Here is a 17,285-nt window from a genome sequence, read left to right on the forward strand (position 1 = left end):
TGGTTTTATAGTTAAATAAAGAGTCAGTGATCTATTTCGAAACGTCTCTTAAATTAATTTCAGAAGTCAGAAATTTTCAAAAGTTTAAAAAAAAACTAAAAGACTCAAAAGAGGTTTTTTTTATATTTTTTCTTCAATTATTTTTAAATATATTTCTTCATTAAAGTATAGAAATTTTAATTAAAAATATTAGTTGCAAGAGATCACTTTTCAATTGCATGCAACCTCTTTTCCTCGGCAAGATTGACGACCCCTTTGAGTTGTGAACAAGTTTATTTAAAAAATAAAAGAGGGGATTGTCTTCATGAAAGACTTGAATATTTCATCAAAAGAGAACATTCAATTTTTTGTATGAATAAATTAAAAGTCTATAATTAATCGGGGTTCATTAGCAGCAATTTCTCAGCTTCGAAGCCTTCAATTGCACCACCTTTCTGCAGCATAATTACTCACTTTTTTTACAACTTTTATTATTCCGCATTAATTCTCTTTATCCATTGACATTGACCATGCGTAGACTTTTCACCGATATATCCATCTGGGCGGTGCTACTTTGCGCTTTTTTTCTCATTTTTAATTCACAACGTCGTTCATGGACTAATAAGACATTGTATCACGATGGCGCAAATTAAGACGTTATAGGGAGAAGTTCTTTGCTTATTTCTGATGAGGTGCTCCCATTTGCTACTTCTGCAGGAAGTATGCCGATGATGTTGCACAAATTGTGCTGCAGCCCTTTCTGCAAGAAATCGAGGGCTTCGCGAGTGTCGAACAAGAATTTTTTTTCGTGTGAAATAGCATGTTTTCTTTGGATAAATTAGTACGTAATTGAGGAGTCAATTAGAGAGCGGCAGTGCACAATTTAAAGATTATGCCACAGGAGGATTTACAGGGGGCGGTAGTGCCCCTAAAGAGGGGTGTTAAGGGAGTGTCTGTTGGTACGGAGAGGGTGTACCCATCCAATCCGCCCATTTGAATTCAAACGACTAAGGGAGAAAATCAAAATTTAACGCCTTCCCAGCTTATTTTTCCTGTCAGCAATCTTTTCCTTCTTCATACATATACCACAAAGGGGTTAATGGGTACACTTGAGGTCTTCGTTGGCGGTCATAAGGAACCCTCAAGGAAAACATTCCCGTTGCATAAAATCTCAAGTGAAAAAAAGCCCATAATCCGTATAGATTATTAAAATGCTTCACAAAGTGATAATTCTGTGAGATGTTTGAATAAGTAAATCCTCGTGAGGATTTTATGGTTTCCACATGTCAACGAGGCCATCGTGTGAGGTCCTATCATTGCCTATTTTGCTCCACTTGTAGTGCATTAAAAGCCACTTGAATGGGGCAATTATGAACAGATTCTCCATCATGCCGAAAAAGCCATTGAGATGAAAACAGAAAGCATAAAATTTTTCTGCCATCCCCTCTTTGATCTTTTTACCCACCCATCTTTTATGTTCCATGTCATCGTAATTTGTCACATTTTCCCGAAAGGAAGGAGATCTCAGTGAGAAGCAAAAAAAACATCCTGCAGACTAATAAAAATTTCACAAACTCGCTAATTCCACTCAATTCATTGTATTTTTCACCCAGATTCTCAACTTCATTCAAACGGATATTGATGATGGATTTTTATGGCTTTTTTTTGGCGGACGTCAAACCGATATCCTTCCTCTGTGTAGCGATGTGTCCCCTAATAAAAATTCATTCGAAAAAAAAAGAGATATTACTTCCGTTTCGGTGAGTCTTTTCTCAATTAAAATAAACCCTGACACCGACGACAAGAGATTTGGCATGAATTGGCGGGCTAATCAGGGTGCCATTGACAAAGCATGGGAAAGAAATTTCTATTACTTGGTGTAGGTACTTATTTTATTATTTTTTTAAGTTAAATTAGTTTTTTATTTTACAATTTTTTTTGTCTCTAAAATAGGTCGAAAAGAGATCTTTGAATATTTTGAATGGCTAAATAAAGTTCATCTAAGGTTTCTGATCCTCCATAAAAATTGTGCTAAATCTTAAGAACAAGGAAGCACAAAAAGTCCTTCAAAAGAATTCAATTAAATTAATTTTCGAGAAATTTTTTCTGTATTTGATGTTTCTTTTTTTCACGTTTGTCATTCTTTATAATGTTAGACGTTTCTTTTCGAATATTTGACATCTCTATTCTAACGTTTGATATTTCTGTTCTAATGTTTGACGTTTCTTCTCTTATTTTTGACGTTTTTTCTAACGTTTGTAATACCAATTTTTATATTTTCATGATTATTTTTTTTTTAAACTGGAAATAGTTCGTTTCAACCTAATAAAAAGTCAAAACTATCTGTACTCTTAGAGTGTTTAGACACCCACAAATCCCTTATTCTATGCTATATTTTGTCAAGTATTTTGTACACCTCAGTACATTACTTTCTCCCCCTTGTTAAGGGCTTCCGGTCTTGCTGGCTTTTCCAGCATAAATATCAAGATTCTTCCTCTCACTCCGAACATTTCCCACAAGTGGAATGAGTGCTGGAAAATTTTAAAGTTTACTCAAAGGGGGATGAAATGAGAATGATTTTCATCTCTTTCATCTTCCGTCCAGGAGCATTAACACTATCAATTTGTCACCCCATCGTTGTTGGTCTATTGTCGAATCTCGACAAATAGTTGCTTGATTTATTGCACACTCCACATTCAGCTCCGTTTTGCTGGGAACTTTTCTTTGTTATGACCTCTCGCTGTGCACACTCCTTATACATTTTTGGCGATATATCGAGGGATGTTTTGTCCCATTGTGCCATTTGCCAAACCTCTGCTATGCGAGGGGGGTCCCTCAACGGTCAGACCGCATTACACTGAAATTAATTTATTTATTAATGGAAATTATAGCAAAGAAGGCTTTCATATAGCCTCTCATGATTGCTGCAAAGAAAACCCATCCAAAAGGAAAATATGGTGGTATAATTGCACAATTTGCATATCTCCGCGATAAAACGCGCGGACCTGGATTTTTTTTTGTATCGACGAAAGGTAGAAAATTTAGAAGTGCGGAGGTGGATGTGAGAGTGACTCTTTGAATTTTCTTCAAGTCCCGCCGAGACTTCTAACTTTAGCCATCATTATTCTAATTTCAAATTTATGCCACTTTTAGTTGAAGCTAAATAGCCTGTGATTATAGTGTTTTGTATGGATTTAATTCATTCTCACAATTATGTGTTTTTATTTCTCCCTCAACTTCTTATGGAGCGCCATAAGTTGCTTTTTCTACACACTATTATTGCTGTAATTAACGTGTGACAGGTGTGGTTTTTATTTATTTTATGAGTCTTTTCGGGAATTATTTAGTAGGTAGATTTTTAAGTTTTTTTGGAGACCTTGAAGTTGTGGATAATTTAAAATTCATATTTGGGAAATACATTAATAATAATAAATCTTTATTGCGCCAGATAACACAAAGATTACATAAAGAGGGACTATACAGGAGATTTTACATTAAATAGCCAGAAAATAAAAAAAAATAGATTAGATATATAAAATTTCTAGAGCGCGGAATTCAGGGAAAATGAAAGTTATAGAACAGAGAAAAGACGTTAAATTTAACATTTTTTAACACCAATTTAATAAAAAATAATCTAAAATTAAATTAAACTAGAAATTTTGGTTTCAATAAACCTGGCAAAAACCTGACCAGTAATTTTTTAAATTAAGATCTTTCTCTTAATATTGAAGTATATCTATATAAAAAAATATATGAAATATTTTAGAAAAATTCTTTGAACATATTTCTTCATTTGAAACATAAATATTTTCTTGAAAAAAATATAAACTCTTGTAAAGAAATAATGAATTAATTAAACATCCGCCATGTCAAATGATATTCCTATGAAATAAAAGAACTAAATGAATGTAAGAATCGTGCTAAAAAATGGCGAACTTCATTCGGGGCAGTAGGTCCAGTTTGCAAAATGCAGAGGAAGGTGCAAAAAGAAGGTGTCTCGCCGGGGCAAAAGATCTCCATTTGAGTTTGCAAAAGATGAGCCCCTTGATCTGCGCCGAAGCACATTGCCGGAGCTCCAACCTCGCGGAACCCACTGTTGCGTGATAGAATCGTGAGATAATCGCGTGTTTTTTTTTTCATTACGACTGGGTTATTTGTTTGGCCCTATTGTGGGCTCGGAGTTGATTTCATTGGCGCGAGGAGACCACAATACACTCCGCCTCCGTTTTGGCGGTTGCCGCCGCCACAGGTAGCCCCGAGAAATGGCAGTGAAATGCAAGGCAAAGGGGGGGCCATACCGCAGAATTGCATGCACATCCGTGTGCGTTTATACCCTGAGGCCCCATGGCGTCCATTGGATGGGAGCGTACTGGGGCCACTTTAACGATTTAATTAGGAGGAAAAATCGGGAAAATTAAAATGATTGCCCGGCATTTTGGGCGAATTGGGGCCTGGGGCAGCTCACTGGACAGTCTCACTGTCCGTGACCAAACACGCGCAGTGAATTTTTAATGAGATTTATCTCCATCGCTGCATCTTCTTCAAAGTCGAGACGTCTCGACCAAAAGAAGCATTAACGTGGTTTCTTCTTTCCATTTTATATGTGTGTATGTAGGTAGCTTTATCCAAAAAAGAATCTTGTCCAAATCAAAATGAATCACAATTCTTTTTCTGCGAAAAATTGCGGGTGGAAATTTTTTTAATGGAAAAAGAATGGTTGAGTTTTTCGAAATTAATCTTCCGTTTAAACTTTTAATTAATTTAATAGAATTTTAAAAATTAATCTCGTAATGAGCTAATGTTATTTAAATTATATATAGTTACTAAACCGCTGCTAATTTTCTATTTTATCTGAATGATTTAATAATAGAAATTAGAAATAAATGATTTAATTAGTACCTACCTGCTTGTATCTAAGATTATTTATCGCTAAAAAATATTGCTGGTTTATCTAGCATAAAGAAAAAATCTTTTTTTCTTCAACCGAATCCATTTTATTTTATGAAAATAAAAACGCTCTGAAGATTTTTTGAGGGTACAAAATATATGGAAAATCACATTTATATATTGACGAATTTTTGATAAATATTTGACAGTTAACCATCCCTTTTGCAATCATTTTCAAAATTACAACCATTCACTTAGGATTTAACATTAAATTCCAACTTTACCCTCCACCCTTTTATGCTACACCACTCTTATATTTTTTTTGCAACTCAAAACGGAAGTTATGCATCAGATTACTCTGCGAGAGAGCAGCTTCGGGTGAGAATAAAAGAGTAAAAATCGGTTATTCTTCAGAATTGTTTAGCATTGATGAGATAATTCCATGTTATTTGCACAAGGAGACGTTGCGACAGATGAGGCGACAAAATCCCGAGAACCCTCAATATACACGAGAGGAGGGGTTTACCAATATGAAGGAAAGCCATCTCCGTAGCCGCTTATTAAATACTCAGTGGGTGATAATTTCCATCCTCAGTGAATTTGTCTGCTGCCACGGTGATTTCGTGAAATCCCTGTAGAGTTTATGACTGTAATTATCCTTTATACTGTTACGCCAGGCGGAAAAATGGATGAGCCTCCATCTGGTGAATAAAAATAATCATCCTCTGCAGAAAATAACGCGTCGTCAATTTATCTGCAGAAAACCCCACAACGCATCGAAATGCCGAGTATCTCGGCAGAGAACGCAACAACACACGTTAACGCGCTGGACCGTTACCCCAGCGGGTATATAAAGCGGAGTGTTGAGGCGAATCGAGGTCTCTCTGCTCTTATCGTTTCAGCCGTCAACATCTCCGCCAGCACACCCAGCCAGTTCCTGCAGCCACAGCCCGCCATAAGAGGGACTTGGGGCATTGGGCGGAGAAGACGGCAGCCGCAAGGAGAAGACGCCAGCCGCAAGGAGAAAACAGCAGCAGCAGAAGGAAGATTGCGGCAGCAGCATCCGCAACAGGAAAAGGAACATAGCGGTAGGAGAGTACTCCTCGGGCAGGGCACGGGCAGACACATATACCCCCCCCCCCCCCCGAGTTGAGGCACTCCCGCGTGTTCGGACGCCGCACAAAGAGGGGAGCCAGGATCGCACGTCTATGCGAGTTCCAAGCCCCCAGTGCGCGCATCAGGATTAGGGGAAGAGCCAGGGGGCTCTCACCTCAGCGTGAAGCCCCAGGCCCCCTGTGAGTGCAGCCGCCCCCGCAAAGGCACCAACGGCAACACCTGACAAGGCAGACCAGCGGAGTGACGGGAAGGACGTGCTGGAGACAGGAGGATAAGAAAGGAAAGGAAAGGAATGCAATAGAAGGAATTATAAGGATAAGGAAAGAAGGAAAATAAAGGAATTTATTGAAGTATAAGCTTCCAACATCTTTTTATTTTCTCGGGAGGCTCCGCCAGGGGGAAGAATCGTAACAATGGCGCAGTCGGTAGGATACCACGAATGCCCCCCAGCGATGGCGGTCCCCGAGACGGGCATAGGAGCCCCACTATCGCCAATGGCGACAATCAGCTCAAAGTCGATTGGACAAAATCCATTTGAGAACTTCCTCATGGATATCAGCGCCAAGATAGATGCGCTCGCCGTCGACATATTCAGAGCCACTCGAGCTTTGCGAGAAACCCAAGAGGAACAAGCTCGCCAAATTAATGCATTATGCCGGACATACCAAACGGCCCAATTTATGCTGCCACAGTCAGCAGCCCCAGCACCCGTGGTGTCTTCAATCGACCCACTGATTCAATTTGAAGATGCAACCCCCCAGGAAGATGCAGTACTGGAAGAGAGGTTAGCCAATTCACAGTCAAAGTTAGAGATGTTGATGTCGGACCTGTCGATGGATCCACCCCCACATGGGCGCGGAGGATCTTCCAGGCTGATCAATGGAGAAGATGGATCATCCAGGAGTCCTGCTCACGGATTAGGCAACCGGGAAGAACGAGCCTCCAACCAAGGAACGCTACCTAGACATCAACCTGAATGGTTCCTTCCAGTACCCCGAGAATGTCTTGAGCGCCGGAAAGAAAAGGAATGGAGATCGGAGCCGCTAGCAGACCAGCTGCGGAAGAAATGCACCCACTGCATACGGAGGGAGAATCCAGAGGAAGCCCTGAGTAGGATAGCGACCCGGATCCCCAGGACAAGGAGAAGACGTCAGTGGAAGCGTGCAAGGAAGAAAAGACGCCATAAAGGGCGCCGGCATATCCCTGAGGAGTCAGACGTCTTAAGCAAAGAAGACGAGCGTTCTGGCCTGGCTTCACTAGGGGATGAGCCTGCTGATCGGGCCGATCAGCAATAAAGGTGGGGGCAATGTTACGCCAGGCGGAAAAATGGATGAGCCTCCATCTGGTGAATAAAAATAATCATCCTCTGCAGAAAATAACGCGTCGTCAATTTATCTGCAGAAAACCCCACAACGCATCGAAATGCCGAGTATCTCGGCAGAGAACGCAACAACACACGTTAACGCGCTGGACCGTTACCCCAGCGGGTATATAAAGCGGAGTGTTGAGGCGAATCGAGGTCTCTCTGCTCTTATCGTTTCAGCCGTCAACATCTCCGCCAGCACACCCAGCCAGTTCCTGCAGCCACAGCCCGCCATAAGAGGGACTTGGGGCATTGGGCGGAGAAGACGGCAGCCGCAAGGAGAAGACGCCAGCCGCAAGGAGAAAACAGCAGCAGCAGAAGGAAGATTGCGGCAGCAGCATCCGCAACAGGAAAAGGAACATAGCGGTAGGAGAGTACTCCTCGGGCAGGGCACGGGCAGACACATATACCCCCCCCCCCCCCCGAGTTGAGGCACTCCCGCGTGTTCGGACGCCGCACAAAGAGGGGAGCCAGGATCGCACGTCTATGCGAGTTCCAAGCCCCCAGTGCGCGCATCAGGATTAGGGGAAGAGCCAGGGGGCTCTCACCTCAGCGTGAAGCCCCAGGCCCCCTGTGAGTGCAGCCGCCCCCGCAAAGGCACCAACGGCAACACCTGACAAGGCAGACCAGCGGAGTGACGGGAAGGACGTGCTGGAGACAGGAGGATAAGAAAGGAAAGGAAAGGAATGCAATAGAAGGAATTATAAGGATAAGGAAAGAAGGAAAATAAAGGAATTTATTGAAGTATAAGCTTCCAACATCTTTTTATTTTCTCGGGAGGCTCCGCCAGGGGGAAGAATCGTAACAATACATTAGTTTAGGACCTCTATGCGAAGGACCCGCGTGCCCGATCCTCCCTCCATATTTCCTCGCAGTGATCGTATTTTTAATGGGTAAAAAGAGCAGATGTGAGGGTAGGTGTCCTACTTGCACAGGACAACTTCCATTATTTCCTCTCTGCTCAAAACATTTCTCTCGACACCTTCAATGGGGCAATTTGACTTGCCCCGCAGCAAGATTATCTTCCTTTCCATTGGAAAACGATCGTTGTTTTCAAGAGTGGCAAAATTGCCCCGTGAGATTGCAATCGAAATGGAAACAAGAAATATGTCCGTACTATCACTTCCTTGGCAGCGATCGAGTGTTTTTTTTATTCATGTTGGTAGAAACATAAATATATTTCGGGTGAAATAATTGGTAGTCTCACCATGAGAGTTTCTTCTAATTCCATTTGCACATGAGAATCACCATCAGAGGGGTCCCTTGGTGAGTGGTTATAGCAATTTAAATGGTTTCAAAGCAATCAATGCTCATTATGCAGATGGTCGAATGTTTGTGCTGAATTAAAACACATCGCCAATATTGATTGATTTCATTGCGCAAAAGTGGAATATATAGCGGTTCTCCACTACATGGGGCAAACATATGTACATATTTTGCAATGTGAAAAGAATTATGCAAAAAAGTGCATGTAATTCCTGAATCTCGAGGCGCGCACCAATCAAGCTGCGCCAGAAGCTCACGAGATCGTCGGCAAATTATTTCCCAGGAAATCTATACGCATCAAGTGAATTGCAGAAACGCGCCATTTCCCACTGCATTCGCATTTTATTCAACCGGAAATAAAATGCACCACACGTCATTTCGCCATTGGATTGAACAAAATAAAAACTAACATGGAGTTTCTGCGTAGACAACGTCCAATTACACGTGGTTAATCAATGAGGGGAAAATTGGATACGCAAAGGGGCTTCTCTTGCCATGATTATCTCTTTCTTTTTGCCTTGCAAAATGGTTGATTTAAATAGAAATGCATATAGGAGTTTTAATTAAATAGTTTTAGAGCAAAAAATATTTTAATTTTTTAATATTTAGGATTTATAGATCATTGTGATTCATAATATTTAGATTTTCTTAAACGAGCAAAAGATTCATTTTAATTCGTTTTATTTCAATTTTGAGTTCGGACTTTCCAAAATTTATTTAAAAAAAGGAATAATTCTTTTCGTTGGTAGTTTTGGCAAAACGGTCGGTAATTATGGTAAAAGTGTCGGTTATTTTGGATAAAAAAATCGGTAATTTTGCCAAAACTGTAGGTAATTTTGGCAAATAAATATTATTAAATATTATATTATTTTTACTTCCTTACCTTTTCCTTTAACCCAGATATTGGGCCTAATTCAGCGACCAAGAAACCTTTAAAATTCGCTTGAAATTTTAAAATTTCAGTATAAGTTTCAAAGATTTCAAGGATTACTTGGTCGCTGAATAAGGCCCATTATCAAGACTTTTTTGATTTTTTTTTTCCAAGTTTAACTTCAAAATTTTCTAGAAAAGTCAGTTGTTAATTGAAAGTCTTGAAATCACTGATCATGGATCTGCAGTGTGGTTCATAAAGGCGAAAGAGTGCCAATGCTAGCAGCCAGCGCGTGCGATAGTGGAACTTCCCGTGCACCATCATCTCCGACAGGATCTTCCCTCCACCCAAACAGTCTATCACGACTAGGTGTGGAGTAATCTTCCGAAAGTTCTACATAGTTAGTGCAACTTGGATCAAATAGAATTTGTGAATTCTTGGATTTTTTGCCACCATGGAGTGCAGCGAAGGAATGATGAGTTTCGTTAAAGGGATTCTTCTTCCGTGGATAGAGGGCCTTTTGATCAAGCACTTCCCCATGTTTTTTTTGTAAATAATTGTATTTAAATGTTCTATTTGTAAGATTTTGGACTGTTGGTCACGAATGGAATCATTTTCCGCTGACCTATGGGTGCTTGGGGGGGAAATAAAAAAAAAAAAAAAAAGAATTTGTGAATAGTGTACGATATGCAAATTGTAGGAATGAATAAAGAATTATTATTATTATTTATTATTATTATTATTAAATATCTTTCAAGAAATTCTTCTTATAACCGAATTTATTTGATTTATGAAAAAATAAAAACTCTTTTGCAATTTTGGTCACCTAAAGAATATTTTTAAAAAAAATTGTCGAGAGTGTGGAATAGTTCGCAAATCTAGGTTAAGATCTTATTGATAAAAACAAATAACATTTTTTTTAGTTCGGCGGTGGATTTTTTGTTATAGGATCACGGAAATAGACTCTCGTTATTATATAATTGAGAAAAACTTAAGAGATATTTTTCCATGATCCTCCACCAAATAAAATCTGTTTGAAATTCTGTTTTCGCGCGCTTTTTAGCATACACTTAGGGACAAATATGGATTAATACGCTCTACGTTCGTGACTCTAGCTTGCTAAGTTCTGTTAAGAACTTTTTATGAATGTTTTCGTAGTACTATCCCTGAACTTGAGGCATTAAAGACTTTTATGTATCCGTAGAAAAACATCAAGTATACCCAAGGAAGTTCTTAAAATCCTTTTCTATGATAAAATCTGGATCTTAGAATGAAAAAAAAATCTAAAAAAGAAAAATAAATATCTTTTAGTGTTTCAAACTTCCCGCTTCTTCTGTGAAACATAAAAGAAGCATAATTTAATGCAATCAGCATGGTTGTTGTCTTCGCAAACATATCCCTGTGTGCAACGAAGAGTTTTTGAAGGAAAGTAGGCAAAACAGAGGAGCTTTTCACTAGGGAAGGGAGCTTTTTTCTATCAACCACCACCCACTCGGCGGGAGCTAAACAATAAAACAGCTAGAAAGGCGCAAAAGGAATGATTTTATTGGAAGAGAAGTGCGATGGACACAATCAATAAATTGCCCTGAAATTGATGATTAAATTAATTGAGTAATTTTACCAATTACTCTCGATTATTCTGTTTTTCGCCGCGCTCCATGAGTTTTGTCTTTGAGGTTTGACTTGGGGCGATGAAATGTCGCATCCCATTTCATTTATTTTCTCAATGGGGAGAAACTGGAAAATTAATTTTTCAATTTTGAGACAAAGAAACTTTTTGATTTGGAAATAATTTTTGCGGGAAAAGGGTTAGCATTTGCGGCGGGAAAAGTACGTGAATGTGGCTTTTTGCACCTGTTGCACAAAACTTTCGGCCAGTTTCCATGTCGAACCCCCCACGGAAGGGTAGCCGAAGCACGTCTTTAGGGACTTGCGCACATGTTTTCCCACACGCACACCCTCATAAATATCCACATTAGATAGCACTGTCCAATATAAAACCATTATCGAGTCAACTTTCAAATTTAGTCTGAGCTTGACTGGCGAACAATTTGCACTTTCCCCGCGTTGTGGTAAAAAAGAAATTGAGGGAAAATAGGATCAAAAGTATCCTTCACTTGAGGAGATTTCTTTGAAATGTTGGGAAAAGTTCATCCATGATTTTTTGGGAGATGCTCAACTTGAGAAATGTGTTAATTTATTGAGAGTGATTTTGTGATAAATTTTCAATGAAAATTCATAGTCAAATTCAATGTGAAGAAATTTGATGAAGAGTAAAAGTTCTTTTGGGAAAAAGTTAACAATTCAATTGGAGTTCTCAAAAGCTTCTTTTGGGGAGAAAAGTGTATTGAAAAGTTACTGTTAAGTGCGTGAAAGGTGCTTTTGTGGATTTTCCACGAGATTTCCCTCAAACAGGTGGTCTTGTGTGAAAAATCTTTTTAGTGGGATAGAAAACCGCCTGACGCAACAGGACATGGAGATTAAAAGGGTACGAGGGATGTAAATTGAGTGAAAGGATTTAATTGGAACATCTCACAGCGAGGTCTTCGCGTGAGGAAAACAGAGAAAATGTCCTAAAAAAGTTCCCTCGGCAAGAGAGGGAAATTTTTTTGTGCCCGCCAGTGCGACAAGAGAGACAGAAAGTTTCGTATAAAGAAAAAGGATACGTAAAGAAATTCCGAGAAAAGGGGAGAAAATTCGAGATTCGTCCATCCCTTGAACATAAAATCTACACAAAAGGGATTCATTTGGTAAATACTTAGTGTGTTGTTGTCTTCCACCCCTTCCACCCCTTCAACCACCCTCCCACACCACTTTCACTTTTTCTTATAGCCCAAAAAAAGCCCGTACACGTTCTTAATGTGCCGCACTTGTTTTTAATTCGCTAGAAAAAAAAAGTTTCGAAGCTTTAGGCAAAAAAGCTTTAAAAGCTAAATTTATCTCTCATTTCTTTTCGCATTACCTTTTCTATCGCAATCTCACCAAAAACACACTCCACTAGCACTCAACATCCATTCATGCCAATATATGTGATAATTATCGAATAACTTGTGAATTATGGAGGATATATTTTTCGAGAGGGGGATGAAAAAAAATTGCTGACATGATCGATTAGATGCCCATTCTTTTCCCCAGACGTAAAGGAGAGAGAAAAAATGAGGCATTGGGGGTTGGGCAGTTTAGGGATCATCCGCATGGGAATATTTAGGGTGTGTTGGTGCTTCTAAAAGGTCTGCATTTTTTACCACTCCTCCAGTGAAAGACCCCTCCCTGACATCAATAAATAATAAAAACACCAAAATCTTCACCCGTCATTTTTCGTGCTTTTATACCCTTTTAGTTAGTCCCAAGTGATTGTGTGTTTTCCTTAAGACTCCCACTTCTTCTTAACTAATAGCCCACACTGCGGAAAGAATCCAATTTCTCTTCATGCTGAGCTTTCGGGATTGGACAAGACGCCAAAATTGGAGAGATTAATATAAAAGTCTGACAAGACGGCTTTAATAAATCTAGAACTGATTACGTTTTAACTTTCATGGGAATTTCATAAAAATATTAAATTATTTTATCCTTCTCATGAGATTTTTTGTAGTAAATTTTTTTTAAAAATTTAATGTTCTTATTACTCTACAACTTTAAAAATATTTGGACATGATAAAGAATGCTTGAAATATAAAGAAATTAAATTTTGTATTAAATTGTATAAAAAGTTACATCAAATATTTAGAAGAGAAACGTCAAACGTTTGTTTAGAAATGTCGAATCGTTTTTTTTTAATTTCATCAGCAAATCCACTATAATTTTTTATGTTGTTCTGTCAAGTTAAATGAAATAATTGAATTTTTTCTGCATATACACTTTAACGTATTTTATGTGTTTGTTAACGTTTTTGTGATGTCTTTTTTAATAAAAATAAAATGAAATATCATTTACAATTATTGCAATTTTCATTATAAAAATACACAACAAAATCATTCATCCATAACCTTTCAAGCTGAATTTCATTATTCAAATTTTTAATTTATTTTATGATGGAATTTTTTCATTTTAATACGCATATAAAAAAAAATATTTATCAATCAAAAAATTCTTGGAAATTCATTTCCATTTGATTTTCCAATGAATTGAGTAATATTATTGAAAGTCAATCATAACGCGTCCAGTTATTAGAGTTGGTATACCACAACGCGGATGGGTCAGTCTATGCGTTGTAATTTAATTTTTAAGTAGTATTAGTAGGCAAAGTTGATTTTTTAATGAAATTCATCAATTCGAAAGACAAAAATGGTTATATCTCAAGTTCTATTGCACATACAGAAATTTCTTGACTAGTTTTGGAAAGGTATTGAAATAAGCTATAATTTGACATATATTTCGATACATTTCAAGGTCACCTCCAGAACACGAAATTGCGGATTTTTGTTTGACCAAAACAGTTTTTTGGACTTTTTGTCCTCAAGGAATGGTTTTAGAGGTTTCTGATGTTCCAGAAAGTTGTAGAAAATTGCAAAACCTTTAATTTGATACCAAATTGAGCAAAATCGGACAATCCGTTCAAGAGATATGACTCTTAGAACTTTTCAAATTCAAGAATTTTTCAAATGGCTATATCTTCTAAACGGCGACATAGAATTTCTTCATTTTCGGACTGATGAAAGATATTGAGTCAGGCTACAACATATCAAAATTTAAATGAAAACGATAACAGATGTTGGGAGATATAGCCCCTTAAAGTTAGGCAATTTTTGTTTTTGTTTTTAGCGCCTCTTGCGGATGTTTTTGAAACTTGAAATGTTCTAGACAGTTGTAGGGCTTCTCAATACCTTTCATTTGATACCAAGATGGTCAAAATCGGTCAAGCCGTTCTCGAGTTATATCGAAAAAACACTTTTTGCTTTAGGCCGCCATATTTGCTAAACCGCTTGACCGATTTTCAAGTATGATTTGTTGATGAAAACATCTCACTGAGCTCTACAACCTACTAAAATTTCAGACCTCTAGCTTTAAGGGAACTGGTCGACGGTATTTCAAAATGGCGGACAGCGGCCATCTTGGATTTTGAAAATGCGAAAAAATGAAATTTTACACCCACATTTCTATAGAAAACTTCAAACCGGAAGTCTTTATCTGTTACTGTTCTCGAGTTATAAGCCATAGTTTGGCGCACCGGCCGGCAGGCCGGCCGGATCAAAAATTTTCCACCACCATTTTCGTAATGTGGGATGTCTAAAACGTGCTCATACCAAGTTTGAGCCCGATCTGAGGTGGTCGGTTTTACCGATGATTACAATACTTGGTATGCCACGATTGTGGTATACCAACTAATAATTGGATAATAATATTAAGGTAGTTAATTAATTGTCAGGGAAAATTTTCTGAATATCATTTTTATGCACCACATTTTAATATCAATTATTTTAATATTTTCAATTTATTTATTTCAATTGTTATCTACTGAAAATAATTTAAAAAAAAAAACTTGTGATGAGGAGCAGTTGGATTATTATTTTACCTTTTCCCAAACAATGAAAGCTTCCCTTATGAGATTAATGCTCCTTTAGACCTGAAGGCTGTTATTTGCCAACCAAACTAGATTGCTCATAACAATTATTTCAACTAATTACTCAAAATAGAGAATGTTATTTTCATCAGAAGTTAATTGCATTTTCGAGTGAATTATTCCATTTATAGCTCACATTATTACCAAATAGCTATTTCAGGCAGAAACTAATTTAAATAGAGTGTAGGTACATCCACTCTTTCGTAGCGAAACCACGGCTCTGAGGTTTTCATATACCTACAACCTCACACCCCCTTTGTGCCAATTTTGCAAAATAGACGAGGGGCCACATATGTGTGGCCCTTCCAGTGTGTGCCCCAAAATGTGACGCAATTTTTCCATGGAAATACCCAACCCTTTGCACGGAAATTAATTTTACTCCCCCTCTCGTAATTAGCCATCAATGTGTGAACAACCCAAATATGTATGATTCACAGTCCTTTTCACGAAAATTTCCCATCTGAGTGGCTTTCGTCAATGGGAGCCCCACCATTTGACCCCGATTTTTCTCTGTCTCCAATTCGTCGGGGGAAATAAAGTCTGATGGGTAAAATGTAATTCACTGTATGTTAGTAGATTTTTTTTCCTCTCTCTCTCTCTCTCTCTCTCTGTTGGGTAAAAGTTCGAAATGAATGATTTTCTTGGTCTATAATTCAAATGGCGAGACCATCAACCACCTTGTTTTGTGGTGAAGAGATGGGACACGGAAAAAATGTGAGCACACAAGAGAACTTATAAATAATTTATCACAGCAAGGGCAAAGTCCTAAAATATAAATTTCCTCACAAGTTGCTTTTCCTCCGGGGTGTGGTGTGGAAATGAAGATGAAGAAGAAAAAATGAAAATTGATGTGAGAAACTTTAGCAAATTCCGGGGATAATGTTTTCATAATAACGCACGCATTTTAATAATTTCGGTGTGAAACATTTTTGCAAAAATATTGTGGGTTCCCTCGGGGGTTGTGGGAGTGTCGAAAATAATGGCATTTAAAGCACCCCCAACCCCACTAAAAATACATTTAGGAGTGGGCTGTCTGGAATACTCATTGACCATTTTGTTGGGGACACTTTCTGGGTCTTGGCCCTATAAATAGCGAAAAGAGAGATGAAATTTCATATTTATGGAATACCAGGTGGTGGGTGGGATGAGAACTAGAATTTTGGTGACATTAACCTTTCCCACACACGCAGTATGTTGGGCTCTTTTGTGGAAGCGACCAAAAGCAATAATTTCGTCGATATTTAATTACAAAAGCTCATGCCACATAATTTTCACGAGGATGGGCTGAGGTGCACTCGAGAAATGAAATTACATGAGTTGCAAGAATATTGAGTGGGTTTATTGAATTACAAGTGAAGCACGGGAAGCTCGGTGCGACATAACTTGCGCTATGGGGGCAATGAGGGACAGTATGTTGGGGGAAAGGATGTGATGCAACAATCAAAAGCTCTTATTCATCTTGACCCCATCCACAGCGCAGGCATGAGCTTTAACCCCACACTCACCTAACAATCGGCAGCTCATATATGGGTGGCCTCGTACAGAGTTGATCAACAAAGCATTTCAAATAGATAATAAATTAAATTTGTCCCAACGTTGTCCCTTTGCAAATTATTCTGGGGAAAGGTAGCCTCTGATACCCCAACGTAATTGGTTTAACACCAACGCATGGCTTGGCATGAGCATCTAATGTGTTGCGTTGCATTACAGAAAGCCCTATAGTATGTATCTTGTAATTGAAGATTTGAACATTACTTGCACACTAAAAATAAGTTTAGGAAATTTTCTACTAAATTTCCTGTAAATGTACTTTTACAAGAAAACTTATCTTTTTTATGTAAAATTTTCGTGTTGATTTTATAAAAAAAAAAAAATTATGCTGTATTAATATTCAATTATTCAATAGAATTGTTCTTGTGATTTGTAAACTTTGGGGATAGAAAACTTATTCTTTCATCTCTAACGTGCCCTACTCTTAAATAACATAAAATAAAATAGTAGAATCTGAATTAATTATGAATCGAACGTTGAAGCTCGGGTTGAACTAATTAATACGTTTATAGGGTGAAATTCGATTTATAAAGCCACTCAACTAGACAGCTGAACAACCCCCATTGAAAATGTAATTTCTTCATCTCCTCCCATGCATGGTTCATTTAACTTTAAGCAGATGAATTTAATTTTATACAAACACCATCATCACCAAGAAAAGGACAATGTGACACACGAGATTTTTCTCTGTA

At 38.2% G+C, this 17,285-nt stretch overlaps 2 protein-coding genes across 2 annotated transcripts in view; both read left to right on the forward strand.

The window, feature by feature from the left end:
• The window catches only part of LOC129790857 (uncharacterized), a 679,906-nt gene that overhangs the window by 139,329 nt on the left and 523,292 nt on the right, over positions 1 to 17,285 (forward strand). The window lies entirely within an intron of this gene.
• LOC129790837 (uncharacterized) overlaps positions 11,509 to 17,285 on the forward strand; it is a 59,239-nt gene continuing 53,462 nt past the window's right edge. Inside the window, exon 1 of the mRNA XM_055828615.1 lies at positions 11,509 to 12,232. The gene's annotated coding sequence lies outside the window, so the exon portion shown is untranslated. The remainder of the gene's footprint in view (positions 12,233 to 17,285) is intronic.

This window comes from Lutzomyia longipalpis, chromosome 2 (assembly GCF_024334085.1).
Source record: "Lutzomyia longipalpis isolate SR_M1_2022 chromosome 2, ASM2433408v1".
Lineage (NCBI taxonomy): Eukaryota > Metazoa > Arthropoda > Insecta > Diptera > Psychodidae > Lutzomyia > Lutzomyia longipalpis.